Below are 14,697 nucleotides of genomic sequence, written 5' to 3'. Positions count from 1 at the left end.
CATAGGGAGAAATTGAGATAACGATGTCTGAAAAGGGGAGAATTCAAAGATCCAAATTCACAAAGGGGAATGGAGATAAGGAATACACAGAAGAAAATGGACTACTATATATATATATATATATATATATATATATATATATATATAACTATCCTTTTCATATTTGTAATGGTAACCACACGCCGAAGATTCAGAACTGAAGTGTATAAAATAAAACAAGAAGAACCAGAGGGAAAACCTACAAAAGCCAACCAAAATAAAGAAAACAGAAACACAGGGACACTTCATAATGATAAAGGGAATCATGCATCAAGAAGACATAACACTTATTAATATCTAAGATCCCAATCAGGGAGCCCCAAAATATGTAAAGCAATTACTAACAGAACTAAAGGGAGAAATAGATCAAAACACTATCCAAATATCCCACTGTTGGATATGCACAGATCATCCAAACAGAAAATCAATAAGGAAGTAACATCTTTAAATGACACACTAGCCCAACTGGACATATTTGACATATGCAGAGCCTTCCATCCCAAAACAGCTGCTTATACATTCTTCTCTAGTACACATGGAACATTCTCAAGAATTGACCACATACTGGGACGCAGAGGCAGCCTCAACAAATATAAGAGGGTTGAAATCATGCCAACCATATTCTCTGATCATAATGCTTTGAAGCTGGAGATCAACTGCAAAAAGAAAGCAGGAAGAACCACAAATACATGGAGATTAAACAACATGCTACTGAAGAATAACTGTCAGCAAAGAAATTAAAAGAGAGATCAATAAATACATAGAAACAAATGATAATGATAGTACAACATATCAAAACTTTTTGGACATGGCAAATGGCGGTCATAAGAGAAAAGTTCATATCATTACAGGCCTATCTCCAAAAATAAGAACGAGCCCAAATAAACAACCTAACACTTCACCTTAAAAAACTAGACAAGGAAGAACAAATGAGGCCTGAAGTCATCAGAAGAAAAGATGTAATCAAAATTAGAGCAGAAATAAATGAAATTGAAAACAAAGCAAAACAATAGAAAAAATAAATACAACAGAGAGCAGGTTCTTTGAGAAGGTTAATAAAACTGACAAACCCCTACCTAGACTCACTAAACAAAAAAGAGAAAAGATATATATATATAAACAAAATCAGGGATGGAAGTGGAGAAATTGCAACTGACATCACAGAAATACAAAGGACCATAGAAAAATATTATGAAAAATTATATAATAACAAACTTAATAATCTAGAAGAAATGGACCAGTACTTAGAAAAATACAACCTTCCTAGACTGAATCAAGAAGATCTGGAAAATCTAAATAGACTGATCAGTAGTATGGAAATTGAAATAATAATCAAAAACCTACCAAAAAGTGAAAGTCCAGGACCAGATGGCTTCACCAGTGAATTCTACCAAATGTTTAAAGATTTAACACTTATTCTCCTCTTCCAAAAAATCGAAGTGGAGGCAATATTTCCCAATCATTTTATGAGGCCAGTATCACCCCAATACCAAAACCTGGTAAAGACAACACACATAAAAGAAAACTACAGACCGATATCTTTCATGAACACAGATGCAAAAATCAGAACTAAGATGCTAGCAAACCGAATACAGTAATATACTAAAAGGATTATACGCCACAATCAAGTGGGCTTCATCCCAGAGGCACAGGGATGGTTCGACATACGCAAATCGATTAATGTGATATACTACATAAACAAATTAAAAAATAAGAATCATGCAATCATATCAATAGATGCATAAAAAGCCTTCAACAAGATACAGCACCCTGTTATGACCAAAACACTCAACGAAATTGGTATAGAAGGAAAGTACCTTAATATAATAAAGGCCATTATGACAAACCCTCAGCCAACATTATACTTAATGAAAAACTAAAAACCTTCCCTCTAAGATCAGGAACAAGGCAAGGCTGTCCACTATCACCACTCTTATTCAATACAACATTAGAGGTCCTAATGAGTGCAATCAGGCAAGAGAAAGATCTAAAAGACATCCAAATAGGAAACGAAGAAGTCAAACTGTCACTATTCGCGGATGACATGATTCTCTGTATAGAAAACCCTAAAGACTCCACAAGAACATTAAGAGAAACAATAAGCTAATACAGTAAAGTTTCTGGATACAAAATCAACATTCAAAAAGCCATAGTGTTCCTATATTCTAATAATGAAGCGACAGAAAAAGAAGTCGAAAAAAGAATTCCTTTTGCAATTACAACATAAAGAATAAAATACCAAGGAATAAATCTAACGAAACATGTGAAGGACCTATATAATGAAAACTATAAGACCCTATTAAAAGCAATCAAATAATATATAAAGAAATGGAAAGATATTCTGTATTCTTGGATTGGAATATCAACATAGTTAAAATCACCTTTTTACCTAAAGCATTATACAGATTTAGTGCAATCTCCATCAAAATCTCATTGGCATTTTTTTTAAAAAAAATAAAACAAGAAATCATCAGATTTGTATGGAAGCACAAAAGACCCCGAATTGCCAAAGCCATCCTGAGAAAAAAAAATGAAGCTGAAGGCATCACACTTTCAAATTTCAAATTATACTACAAAGCGACAGTAATCAAAATGGCATGGCATTGGCAGCAAAACAGACACACGGACCAGTGGAACAGAACTGACGGTCCAGAAATAAACCCATATTTATATGGGCAAATAATTTTTGACAAAAAAGCCTAAAATATACAGAAGAGAAAGGAAAGCCTCTTCAAAAAATGGTTCTGGGAAAATTGGAGTCCACCTGCAAAAGAATGAAACTAGTCTATCGTTTATTACCACACACCCAAATCAACTCCAAATGGACTAAGGACCTGAGTATAAGGCCTAAAACAATAAAATGCATAGAAGAAAACGTGGGAACTAAACTCAAAGACCTTGGACTTAAAGAGAATTTTGTGAATTTGACTTCAAAAGCAAGGGAAGTAAAAGCTAAAATAAATGAATGAGACTACATCAAACTAAAAAGCTGCTCAGCAAAAGAAACTATCAACAAGGTCAAGAGACAACCATCTGAATGGGAAAATATATTTGCAAGCAATGCTTCCAATAAGGGCCTAATATCCAAAATATACAAAGAACTTATACAACTCAATAACAACAACAACAAAAAAAAACCCCAAATGATCCAATCAAAAATGGGCAGAGGTCCTGAACAGATACTTCTTCTGGAGAACATACAAATGGCCAATAAATATATGAAAAGATGATCAACATGGCTTGCTAGAAAAACGCAAATCAAAACCACAATGAGATACCATCTCACACCTATTACAATAGCTATATAATCAACAGGACAAGTAATAACAAATGGAGAGAATGCGGGGTAAAGGAACCCTCGTACACTGCTGGTGGGACTGCAAACTGGCACAGCCACTATGGAAAACAGTATGGAAATTCCTCAAAAAACTAAGATTTGCCCTACCATATGATCAAACAATCTCTCTACTGGGTAACTTACCCCAAAGACTTGAAAACTCATATTCGTAAAGATATTTGCACACTGATGTTCATAGCAGCATTATTCGCAGTGGCCAGGACATGGAAGCAACCGGAGTTTCTACAACAGATGACTGGCTAAAGAAGCTGCGGTACATATATACAATGGAATGTTACTTAGCCATAAGAAGAGATGAAATACTGACAACTTGGATGTACCTTGAGATAAACATTATAAGTGAAATAAACCAGACAGAAAAAATTGAAAATCACATGATATTACTTATGTGTGGGATATAAACCTAAAAGCAACAAATGAACAAGACAAACAAACAGAGACTCAGGGACATGGACAATGGACTGGTGGTTACAGATGGTAGGAGGTGTGGGAGGAGGGGGTAAGTAGATGGTTAAAGGGGGACAAATATGGAATGTAGGGGGAGGGTGAAGTGGGTAAAGGGGATCAAATATACAGTAGCTGAAGGAAAATGGACTTTGGTTGGTAATCACACAACAGAATATATAGATGTCAAATTATAATGTACAACTGAAAATTATATAATTGTATTAACCAATGTTACCCCAATAAGCTTAATTTTAAAAAAAAGAATAATGGGTACACCAGAAGAATAAGAGAGGGAGAGGGGAATAAAGAGCCTAAATAATAATAATAATATAATTATATACTGGGAAATAACAATAACTTTAGGAAGTAATAATTTCCTATACCTATGGAAAATTCAAGAAACTAACAGGACACCTAATTATCTCAATGCAAAAAGACCTTCTCCAAGACACACTATATTAAACTGTCAAAAGTTAATGACAGAATTCTCAAGGCAGCCTGGGAGAAAAAGACTATAATCTAAAAAGAAAACCTCATTAGGTTATAACTGGATTTTTTAGTAGAAACCTTACAAGCTAAGAGAGAGTAGAATCAAATATCCAAAATATTGAAAGGGAGAAATCATCAGCCAAGAAAATATATCTAGCAAAGTTATCCTTTAGATATGAAGGAGAAATAAAGGCTTTCCAGACAGACAAAAGCTGAGGGAATTTGCCACCATAAGATATACATTACAGAAAATGTTGAGGGAGGAGCAGGTGTCAGCTGGAGTCACTGAACACCCAGGCTCAGGACCAAGGTGGAGCCGCTGCCACTGTAGCTACGCCAGGGCCCAGTCATAGCTACCCTCACCTGCCTGCCTCAGGCTGACAGCCTCAGCTGTTCTGGGCAGGAAATCCACCACCATGGCCACCAAGGCTCTGGTTATGAATGATTTTCCTGCTAAACCTGGAAATTAACTGATGATTAATGGTTAACTCATCACAATTACAAATCTGGATGTTGATGGAGGATAGCTAGTAGAAAGAAATAACAAAGGAGAATGAGGTCTTGGTCCCACAGACTATGTTGAAATATTGACCAGTGATGGAAAAGATCCGTTTTCTTGTGGAAATTCAGTGGTGACCAAGCCTTCCTCGATTCCCTCTTGGCAAATACAGCTCAAGCCAATTCATCAGCTGCCAACAGTAAGAATAGGTCAACAGTTGCAATGGCTCCTGGTCAGCCTGGAGTTCTTCCAAATCTGGAAACTGGGACAGCACAGATAACTAGGGAACTGAGCCACAGTGGTCTACAGCCCAAGAAAACACTTCCGGTAACTGGGGCCTTTGGTCATCCCCAGGCTCACCAAAAACCAGCAACTTGTGACAATGATGACTGGGATGAAGACTGGAACGACCCCAAGTAACCTCCCTACTTCAAGGATCCATAGTCTGCCAAAGCAGAGGTTCTTAGCACGAAAATAGTTGTGCTGGTGCCTCTTCCCTGAAGCTGCTTCTTAACAAATTTCCTGGAATGGTAAAACCTGGAATGGAACAGTATTTGTTGGCCAAGCAACAGCAAACACTAACACTAATCAATTTGTAAACCACAAATATAAGCACTTTGACTGGTTATATGAGTGTCTCCTGGTTAAGTTTGGGTCACCCATTCTAATACCTTCTCTTCTGGATAAGCAAGGCACAAGCCACTTTGAAGAAGGTTTTATCAAAATCTGCATGGAGAGACTTAAGGCATGAATGACCAGGATGTGACTTTATCCAGTAATTTCAGAGTGAGATTTTCCAGCAAATTCTAAATTTCCAGGATGAAAAGGAAAGGAAAACTGGGAAGAAGGAGGCTAAGAAAGATTAGCTAATGGGAGTTATGATATTTGCCACCATGGAACCAGCTGACTTGGACTTACTAGAAATAGAAGAGAAGTGCGATGCTGTTGATATATCCACCAAAGCCATGGGTGACAGCGTGAAATTGCTGCTGACCATGGGGCAAGAGCACTGGAAGCAATTCACAGGACCACTACCCAAGAAATATCAGAAGGTAAGTAGGAAAGGCCTCGCAGAGTTTAGCAACAGTATTCAGTGCTAATGGTTATCAAGGTGAAATACATCTCAGTGTTGCAATACCAGAAGCAGGAAAGACATGAAAAAATTGTCAGTCTCATAGCAGAACAATCAAAGAAAGATCTCGATTTACTAGTAGAATGTAATCATAAATATAAAGGTTTCCTTGGCTGCTTCCCTGATATTATTGGTGTCCACAAGGGAACAATAGAAAAAGTGAAAGTAATAAACTGGTTGCAACTAGTAAAATTACCCCACAGGACAAACAGAATATGGTGAAATGTGTCAGTACAATGTCCTGTGCGTTAGGAGCTGAGATGAGTCACTTTTATACCCATGACTATAACAGTGTCATCTGCCTGTACCTGGAGCAGAAAGTGCAGTTCAATGAAATGATAGCAGAAAAGCTGAGGCAGGCCCTGTGCCACTTTTCAGTTATGTAGAACAGAATAAATATGAAGAAAACTCTGAAAGTGCTTCTTTCTGACTTAGAGCAATACAATTTAATTTTTTCCCTCTTTGAGTCACCACCCCCGCCATAAAAGAAAGAAAACCAAAAAGAAATAGTTGTAAAAAACTATATTTACTTTATTACAACCTAAATGTGTCAGTTATTTAGAGATAGTCTTTTATTCATTTCTACATCCATTATTTAAACCAATGAAAATTGTCTCTATTTTTGGAATGTACTTAAAATTATCAGAATTTTGAATGGAAAATTAGAGGTTTCCCCTTCTGATATTTTACATAATTTATAAGTCACCCACAATCTTCCAGTTCTTACCCAATGTCAAATAATTACTAATTGCTTTCTTAAAAATATGAAATATGCCAGAATAAAAATTACATGTTTGTTAAAGAAAAAAAAGATATGTTGAAAGGAGCTCTTCTACCTGAAACAAAAAGATAAAAAGATAAAACCTGTAAGATGACAGACATAAGTAAAAAACTCCAACTCTATTTCAGAATAAGGTATTAAACGCTAATTATAACATAGAGGTAAAGGGGGAAAGCATTTTTAAAAAGGCTATAGCTTCAGCAATTTGGAAACATGCACAACATAAAAAGGGATAATTTGCGACAACAAAAACATAAATGGGGAGGGGAGAAAGGATTGGGCTTGCACAGGTGAATGCAGATAAGATACAATCAGTAGAAAAAGGACTGTTGTGATGTATGAAACTTTTCTTTATATAAACCTAATGATAACCACAAAACAAAAATCAAAAACTAATACATGTAACATAAAAAAGAGGAAACTGGAGAAAATCATAGAAAACCACCAAACTAAAATTGCAGACAAATACAAAGGAGCTACAGAGCAACCAGAAAACAAAAAACAAAATGGCTGTAGTAAGTTCTCATATATCAAGAATCACCCTAAATGTAAATGGACTGAATTTACCAATCAAAAGGGACAGAGTAGTAGCAAGATGGATTAAAAACCAAGACCCAACTATATGCTGCCTCTAGGCCATCTCAGCAACAAAGACAAACAGACTCAAAGTGTAGTAGAAGTTGATACTCCAAGTAATTGACCTCCAGAGAAAAGTGAGTATAGCCATACCTTATATTAGACAAAATAGATTTCAAAATAAAAAAGGTAAAAAGAGACAAAGATAGATATTTTATAATGATAAAGGGGACAATTCATCAAGAAGACATAACACATCGATATATATGCACACAATATGGGAGCACCAAAATGTGTAAAACAATTACTAATAGACATAAAGGGAGAAACTGACAAAAAATACAATTATAACAGGGAACCTGAATATTCTATTTACAGCAATAGATAGATCATCCGAACAGAAAATCAACAAGGAAATATCGACCTTAAACGACACACTAGGAAAGGGGTCAAGATGGCTAGGTAAAAGCGGGATTGCCTCTTCCCATGACCACGTTAAAATTACAACCAAATTATAAAACAACAAAATTGGAGAACCACCTGAAGTCTAGCTAATCATAAAACATACACCTCAGGATATAAAGGAAAAGCCACATGGAGGGGCGGAGACGCCAAGCAGGCTGGGCCCACAGCCACACGTGGTAGTTGAGCACCGGGAAGGAGAGGACGGCTGCAGAGGCCTTCCCTGAGAGAACGAGGGGCTCTAGTCCCGCACAGTGGCTCCCTAGCTCAGGATTCCAGTCCCAGGAAGAGGAGTTCCCACAAAATCTCACTGTAAAAATCAGTGGGGATTCTGGTTGTCTGGGTGAGGCAAAAGGAACCTCAAAACCCAGACGTTTAAGGAATAAAGGTCCCATGCACAGACTCACAGACACTCACCCTAGGTGCTGGCAGAGGGTCAGCAGCTCAGGAGGTACAAGAGACATACTTGCAAAGACAGAGTGGTGTGGTACCGGAGCAAAGGCTAAAGGAACAGTTGCCATTGCTCCTTTGTCAAACCCCACTCCAGGCCAGCCTATAAATGGGCACCATCTTGCTTGTGTTGATCACTCCTCCACACAGCCAATTCTGAATTTGCATTGGCCTGGAGAGATTGGCCGTCTCCATCCCAGGTCTCCCTGAGACCTCACCCCATCCAACCCACAAATTGCCCCAGGCAGTGGGCCTCAACCTGTGCCTTCCTGGCCCATGCATTTGTCATAGGCAACAGCCCTCTGCTCAGGTGGCTCACGTGTGGCTCACACAAGTTTCAGGGGAGACTTCTGGTGGCAGGCCACTAGCACCAGCAAGAGCTATAGTGTCTCTTGGGCATATGCAGGGCTCTTGCAGGCCCGATAGGACCACCAGCTGGCCTCACCGTGATCTGTGACTTCAGCACGGGCAATAATTCTGATTCTGTACTGGCCTGATGAGATCAGCTTGCTCCACCCCATGTCCCCCTGAGACCCTGCAGCACCCAACCCACAAATCACCCACTGCAACCCTGTTCCCAGGCAGCCAGCCCCACCCTATGCCTTCCTTGGGCCATGAATTTGACAGCAAACAACAACCATCAGCTCATGCGGCCTGCAAGTGGCCCATGTATCCTAGAAGAGCTACAGAATTTCTTGAACAGATCTTGGGCATTTGCGGGCCTGAGGTGGGCAGTGGATGGCTTTGCTGCGATGAGACTTTCACAGGAAGCCACATATTCAGCACTGGCACAAAACTCGACTCTGCATTGGCCAGATGAAATCTGCTCGCTTTACCCTGGTGACTCCTTGGGTCTGTGCCCCACCCAACTCGCATACAACCCAAAGTCTCTTCTAGCTGTGGAGTCTTACAGGCAGCTGACAGGCAGCCTCAGGCCTTGAGGTGCATTGGTCCTTTTGATAAGCCGCCCCAGGCTCAGTACTGAGGGCAACAAGACCTTGGCTCGTAATGTGGTCTCTTCCACTTGCCTCCAGATACAGCATAGGCAGCAACCATCCACAGACCACTTTGTAGCTTCTACGAGGTAGCCCCGAGCAATCAAAGGCAGGGGCTGACCTTGGTCTACATGGGAACCCCTCTCAAGGGTCACAGAACCAACACACCGCAGTCTGGCATTGGACCACAACAGAGTACCATCGGACTAGCCCTATAACCGGCACACCCAAAGGGTGGTCTTATCAGGTATATGAGCCTGTTGGGCAAATCCTACTCTGAGGGATCAGCTCATACACAGCAGCTCATACCTTACGGACATGGCTAATCCCCACAGCCAGTTAGCTTGAGAGTCAATCCCATCCACTGACATGCTAAAGACTCTACCAAAAGACTATTAGAAAAAAATACAGTAAAGTTGCAGGATACATAGTATACAAAAATTTGTTGTTTTCCTCTATAATTACAATGAAATATCAGAAAAGAAATCAATAAAACAATTTCATTTCAATTGCAACATAAAGAATACAATATTTAGGGATAAACTATAAGTATACGAGCTTATAGAAAATGGGCTAGACTGCACTTTTATTAGGTGCTCTGAGAGAAACCCCCCACTATAATTCAACTAGACTCTGGAGATGTCCACCCCTACACTCTCCAAGAGCCACGCCCTGGGGAAAAAATGCAAGTTGGGTGGGGCAGGTGGCACCTGAAGGGTAGGATTTCTTTGGATAGGAGGAGGCCTGCAGTGGTATTGCTGTTGGAACACTTACTCTTGGCCAGGGTGGGGTGAGGATGCCAGGTTTGGGTTCTGGGTCGAGGGGGGCATTAAGGAGAACTGCAGGGGAGAAGCAAATCATCTCTGGATGGAAGCTTCCCTAATTCATACCTGGAGGGCTCCAGGATCAAAGATTCCACAAAGATCACCAAAACACATGCAAAGACTAGCCAGTGCCAGAGCAGAAACAACGTTCACACCTCCAGGCTGCAGAAGTGCCGTTTAGATCAGCGAGGAAAGGAGGCATTCCTCATAAAAGGCAATCTGTGGTTTGTTATTTACATGGGGAAATGAATTGTTTACCTCATAATATATCCGTGGATCAATTTCTGATGGACTAGGACCTAACCATGAGAAGCAAAACTATCAGAACAGCATATAAGAAGATATCTTTTTGACCTTGAAGTAGTGAATGTTTCTTTAAACAGGAACAAACGAGCCATAAAAAAGAACATAAATTTGACTACATTAAAATTAAGAATTTCTATTTTTAAGTGAAAATTTACAACACAAATGCAGTCCTAATTTTTGCAGTATATATAATTAAGAGGAATATCCAAAACATATAGAGAACTCCTATATATTAAAAAAAAAAAAAAGTTAATCTAAAGGAAAATTAATAGGAGACATAGACATAAGTATTTTGTAGAAGAGTATTTTATGGTCAGTAAACACATGAAAAGCTGTTTTACCTCTAGTTATGAAGGAAATACAACTTAAGATAATGAGAGATCATTTAGCAATGATTAGATTGGTAAATTAAGAAGGCTGGCAATACAGAATGTTAAAGGATACAGGAGACTTCCCCTTCTGGCCATGATGGAGTAACAGGGACCAGATTTACCTTTCCACCTTAGACAAATGAAAACAAAATAAAATGAATCTCTGTTTTTCAGCAACACAGGACAGGGATCCCTGAGAGAAAGAACAAGATTGAGCTGAACTCTGCAATTGCTCAGTGCACTGTCTGGAACAAGTTTCTAAGGCTATTGTTCACGGAAGGAACCAAGAAGCCCAGAGGTCTCCCTTAAGTTGAGGGTTTGTGGTGCCCAAGCAGCCAGAGTTCACAGAGAAGAGAGCTGCACAGAAAGGTGGCCCAGACCTACAGGGGCTTCTTTTCAATGAACACTAACAAGCAGGCTCATACTCTTCCCTCAGCCTATAGGAAAAACCAGAGAAAGGAGCAGGTGGAACAGTTCTCAGCTCACACAGAGCCAGGAATGGTTTGTGTTTCCAACAGCAAACTTGGAAAACACTCGTAATTCATGAGGCAGCAGTTGGGTCTCAGAAAATACTGCTTCAGTGAGTGAGACTGGAAGCAAGTCTCTCCCAGAGAGTTGGCTACAGTCTTAATATCTGATGGTATGCTTGTGAGAGACTAAGAGGGCCCAGATAAGCCAGGGTTGGACTCCTGATCCACAGAAACTGTGAGATAATAACTGGTGTTTTAAGCCACAGAGTTTTGGGGTTATTTGTTATACAGCAGTAGATAATGAATACACTCACTTGCTAGGACTGATCCAGCAATCTATGCAACTGAATATCCAGTTTGCCAACAGAGCCCAATACTGTGTCGCCTGATTGACATTATTCCCTGAAGAGACCAACCAGCCACTAGGAGACAAGTCTGCTTACCACGGAGGACTCCCTTCCATTCAGGAAGAAGAGAGGTATATTCCAACAGCAATAGGCACATAGTCCAGATATGGGTTCACCTTTCCTGTCTAGAGAGCCTCAGCAGCACTACCCAGGCCTTCCAGGATGTTTGATCCACCGGCCCAGATGCTTCCTAACATCGCATCGGGCCTGGGACCCACTTCACAGCAAACGACGGGTGTGTAAGTGGGCCCATGATCAAAGATCCCCTGGTTGAATCACAGAACCCAGAAGCAGCTAACCTGCTAAGGTGTTGGAACAGGCTGTTAAAGGCACAGCAGAACAACCTGCTCCAGGGCACTACTTTAGAAGAATGAGGTGCCATCCTCTAGGACACAGTCTTCAGTTTAAATATAAAGATCTTTACGCAGTGCTGTGTACACAACAGGAAGACTATACAGGCCTGGGGACCAAGAGGCCCTGCTTCTGTCATTCCCCGGAACCCACTGGGAAAAGAATTGGTGTTTCCCACCTCCACAAGTCTGGGCTCTGCAGGGCTAAATGTCCTGGCTCCCAGGAGACACTTCAATCAGGAAAAGTGCCACCTGGTACTCAGGCTTCTTGTGCCAAGGTGCCCACAGCAGGAAGAGGAGTCGCTCTTCTGGTAGCACTCATGGAGGAGGAAGGGCTTCTGTTTCACACTGCAGACAGGAAGAATGTGTTTAGCACCCAAGTACAGTACCCCCAGCCTGAAAAAGGCATAATGATCAATGACTCAGACACCACCAGGTGGCCACTAAGGCTAGCAAATGTGCTGGCTGAGAAATGGAGGAATCTAGAATGGATAGTGGAGGAAGGGGTATTGATTGCAGCCCTCAGCCCAGCTGCTGTGATAGAGACTACAATTTGTCCCACTAACCTTCTTCCTCTAAACTTCCCCCAGAAGAGGCCCTTCAGACTCAGAGTCGCTGCTCCCATATGTATATGAATCTGAGCAGCTCGAGGGAGTAGACAGCGGTGAATACTGTGGCATGCCACCCACCTTCCCCATTACTGAAGGAACTGAAGACCTAACTGCTGGGAGGACTGTCCCCACAGAACCGTCAGGGACCACCTCAGCTGAAAGAGCTCCTTCATCTAGTGACTGACTTGTCTCTTTCTTGTTGGGTATATTAGGGTGATTTTCCATGGATTTCCCCCATTCACTTCTTCCTCGTATGCTGCTTCTGGGAATAGGGACTGAGACGAGTTAAAATCATCTAGAACCTGGCTCAGTCAAGAGGATAGTGGGAATCTTCTGCCTTTTTCTTTCCTTGATGGGGATTTTTAAAGATTATGATGTGAGACAAACCCCACCCTCTATACACACCCTTTTTTTTTACTGCTACTGCATTGTTTTGCAGCTTTTTAATCCCCCCCCCCCTTTTTGTTGTTAATTTTTGGGAAAGAGAATTCTTCTGGATTCTTTCTCCATTTTACCCTGAGGTCTAGAATAGACGCAAATTTTTAAAAAAGAAGAAAAGAAAAGAAATTGACAACTTTCGTAGAGCAGGATGGGGTGGGGCAGGGAGCAGGGTGTGGAAGATCCTGACAGGCATATTTGGATTGACTATTTTGTTTCATCTATAAAATGAGGACCCCTGGAGCCTGTTGTCCTACTATGAGCCTGATATCAGGCAAGCATGGAAGCTCCTATCTGAGGAGAGAAGATACTAGAAACCAGGTTTATTAGTGGGGACTTCAGGACAGGAACTGCAGAGGGGTCTTTTTGGCCATCTTCAGAACTTGCCACATGGAGTGGGAATGGGAGCCTCAGAGGCAGAGAAGCAAAATAGACTTAAGAGAGAATTTATGAAGTCACACTTTCAGAATTAAATGAATTTAGAGCTGTTAGCCCCCTGTTTCCCATGGCAGAATGCCCAAAAACATTCAGATGGGGCCTCAACAATGAGAAGTGTTGTCAGGAATCATGTCAGATTTCAAACACAGACTGACAGAAGGAGGCAAGACCTCTGCATATGTGCTAAACCAGAGAGATTTGTGCTGCAAGCACAGGATAGACAAAGTGACTGGGAGCAGTCTATGAAATCAAGCTGTATAGGAGCCACGTTGCCAGGGGAGTGGAGCATTACTGAGGAAGCAGAGGCTCCAATTCTAGCTGTTCGGGAGGCTAAGTCCAGGAGGAGGAAGGAGAGGAGACAGTATCAGGAGTTTTCTGGGAACAAGATCTGACAGCAGAATGATCAGCCATGGGGAGTACAGTGTAAGCTAATATGACCCTGGAAGCTAAATTCTTTCTTTCTTTATTTTTTATATATATATTTTTTAATGGGACATTGGTTAATAAAATCCAGTAAGTTTCAGGTGCACGATTCAACAGTAAGATATATGTGTGTATGTGTGTATACATATATACAAAAAAATATGTATGTGTGTGTATATATATATATATATATATTGCACTGTATGTTCACTGTCCATAGTTAGATTTCTTTCTGTCACTACATGTTTGACTCCTTTTATCTCATCTACCTCCCTTCTCCCCTCTAAGTCCCTGCCCTCTGGTAACCACTAGTCTATTGTCCATGTCTATGAGTCTCTGTTTGTCCCGTTTGTTTGTTTGTTGCTTTTAGGTCTATATCCCACATATAAGTGATATCACGTGGTTTTCAACGTTTTCTGTTTGCCTCATTTCACTTAATATGATTATCTCTCGGTCCATCCATGTTGTCGAAAATGGCAGTATTTTGTCTCTTAGTGCTGAGTAATATTCCATTGTATATGTACCACAGCTTCTTTATTTCATCATCTATCATAGGTTTCTTCCACATCCTGACCACCTTGAATAATGCTGCTATGAACATCGGTGTGCAAATATCTTTTCGGATATGAGTTTTCAAGTCTTTGGGGTAAATACCCAGTAGATGGATTGCTGAATTATATGGTAGATCAAATCTTAGTTTTTTGAGGAACCTCCATACTGTTTTCCATAGTGGCTATGCCAATTTGCAGTCCCACCAGCAATGTATGAGGGTTCCTTTTTCTCTGCATCCTCTCCAACATTTGTTATTACTTGTCCTGTTGATTATAGCTA

The 14,697-nt window shown here is 40.5% G+C and overlaps 1 pseudogene; it reads left to right on the top strand.

Annotated features, from left to right (window-relative positions):
* Window positions 1–4,147: 4,147 nt before the first annotated feature.
* On the top strand, window positions 4,148–13,706 carry LOC118608687 (annotated as a pseudogene).
* Window positions 13,707–14,697: the final 991 nt, after the last annotated feature.

Source organism: Rousettus aegyptiacus, unplaced genomic scaffold, assembly GCF_014176215.1.
Source record: "Rousettus aegyptiacus isolate mRouAeg1 unplaced genomic scaffold, mRouAeg1.p scaffold_m13_p_10, whole genome shotgun sequence".
Classification (NCBI taxonomy): domain Eukaryota; kingdom Metazoa; phylum Chordata; class Mammalia; order Chiroptera; family Pteropodidae; genus Rousettus; species Rousettus aegyptiacus.
The sequence above is the reverse complement of the archived record's forward strand: the minus strand, read 5'-3'. Positions and strand labels throughout refer to the sequence as shown.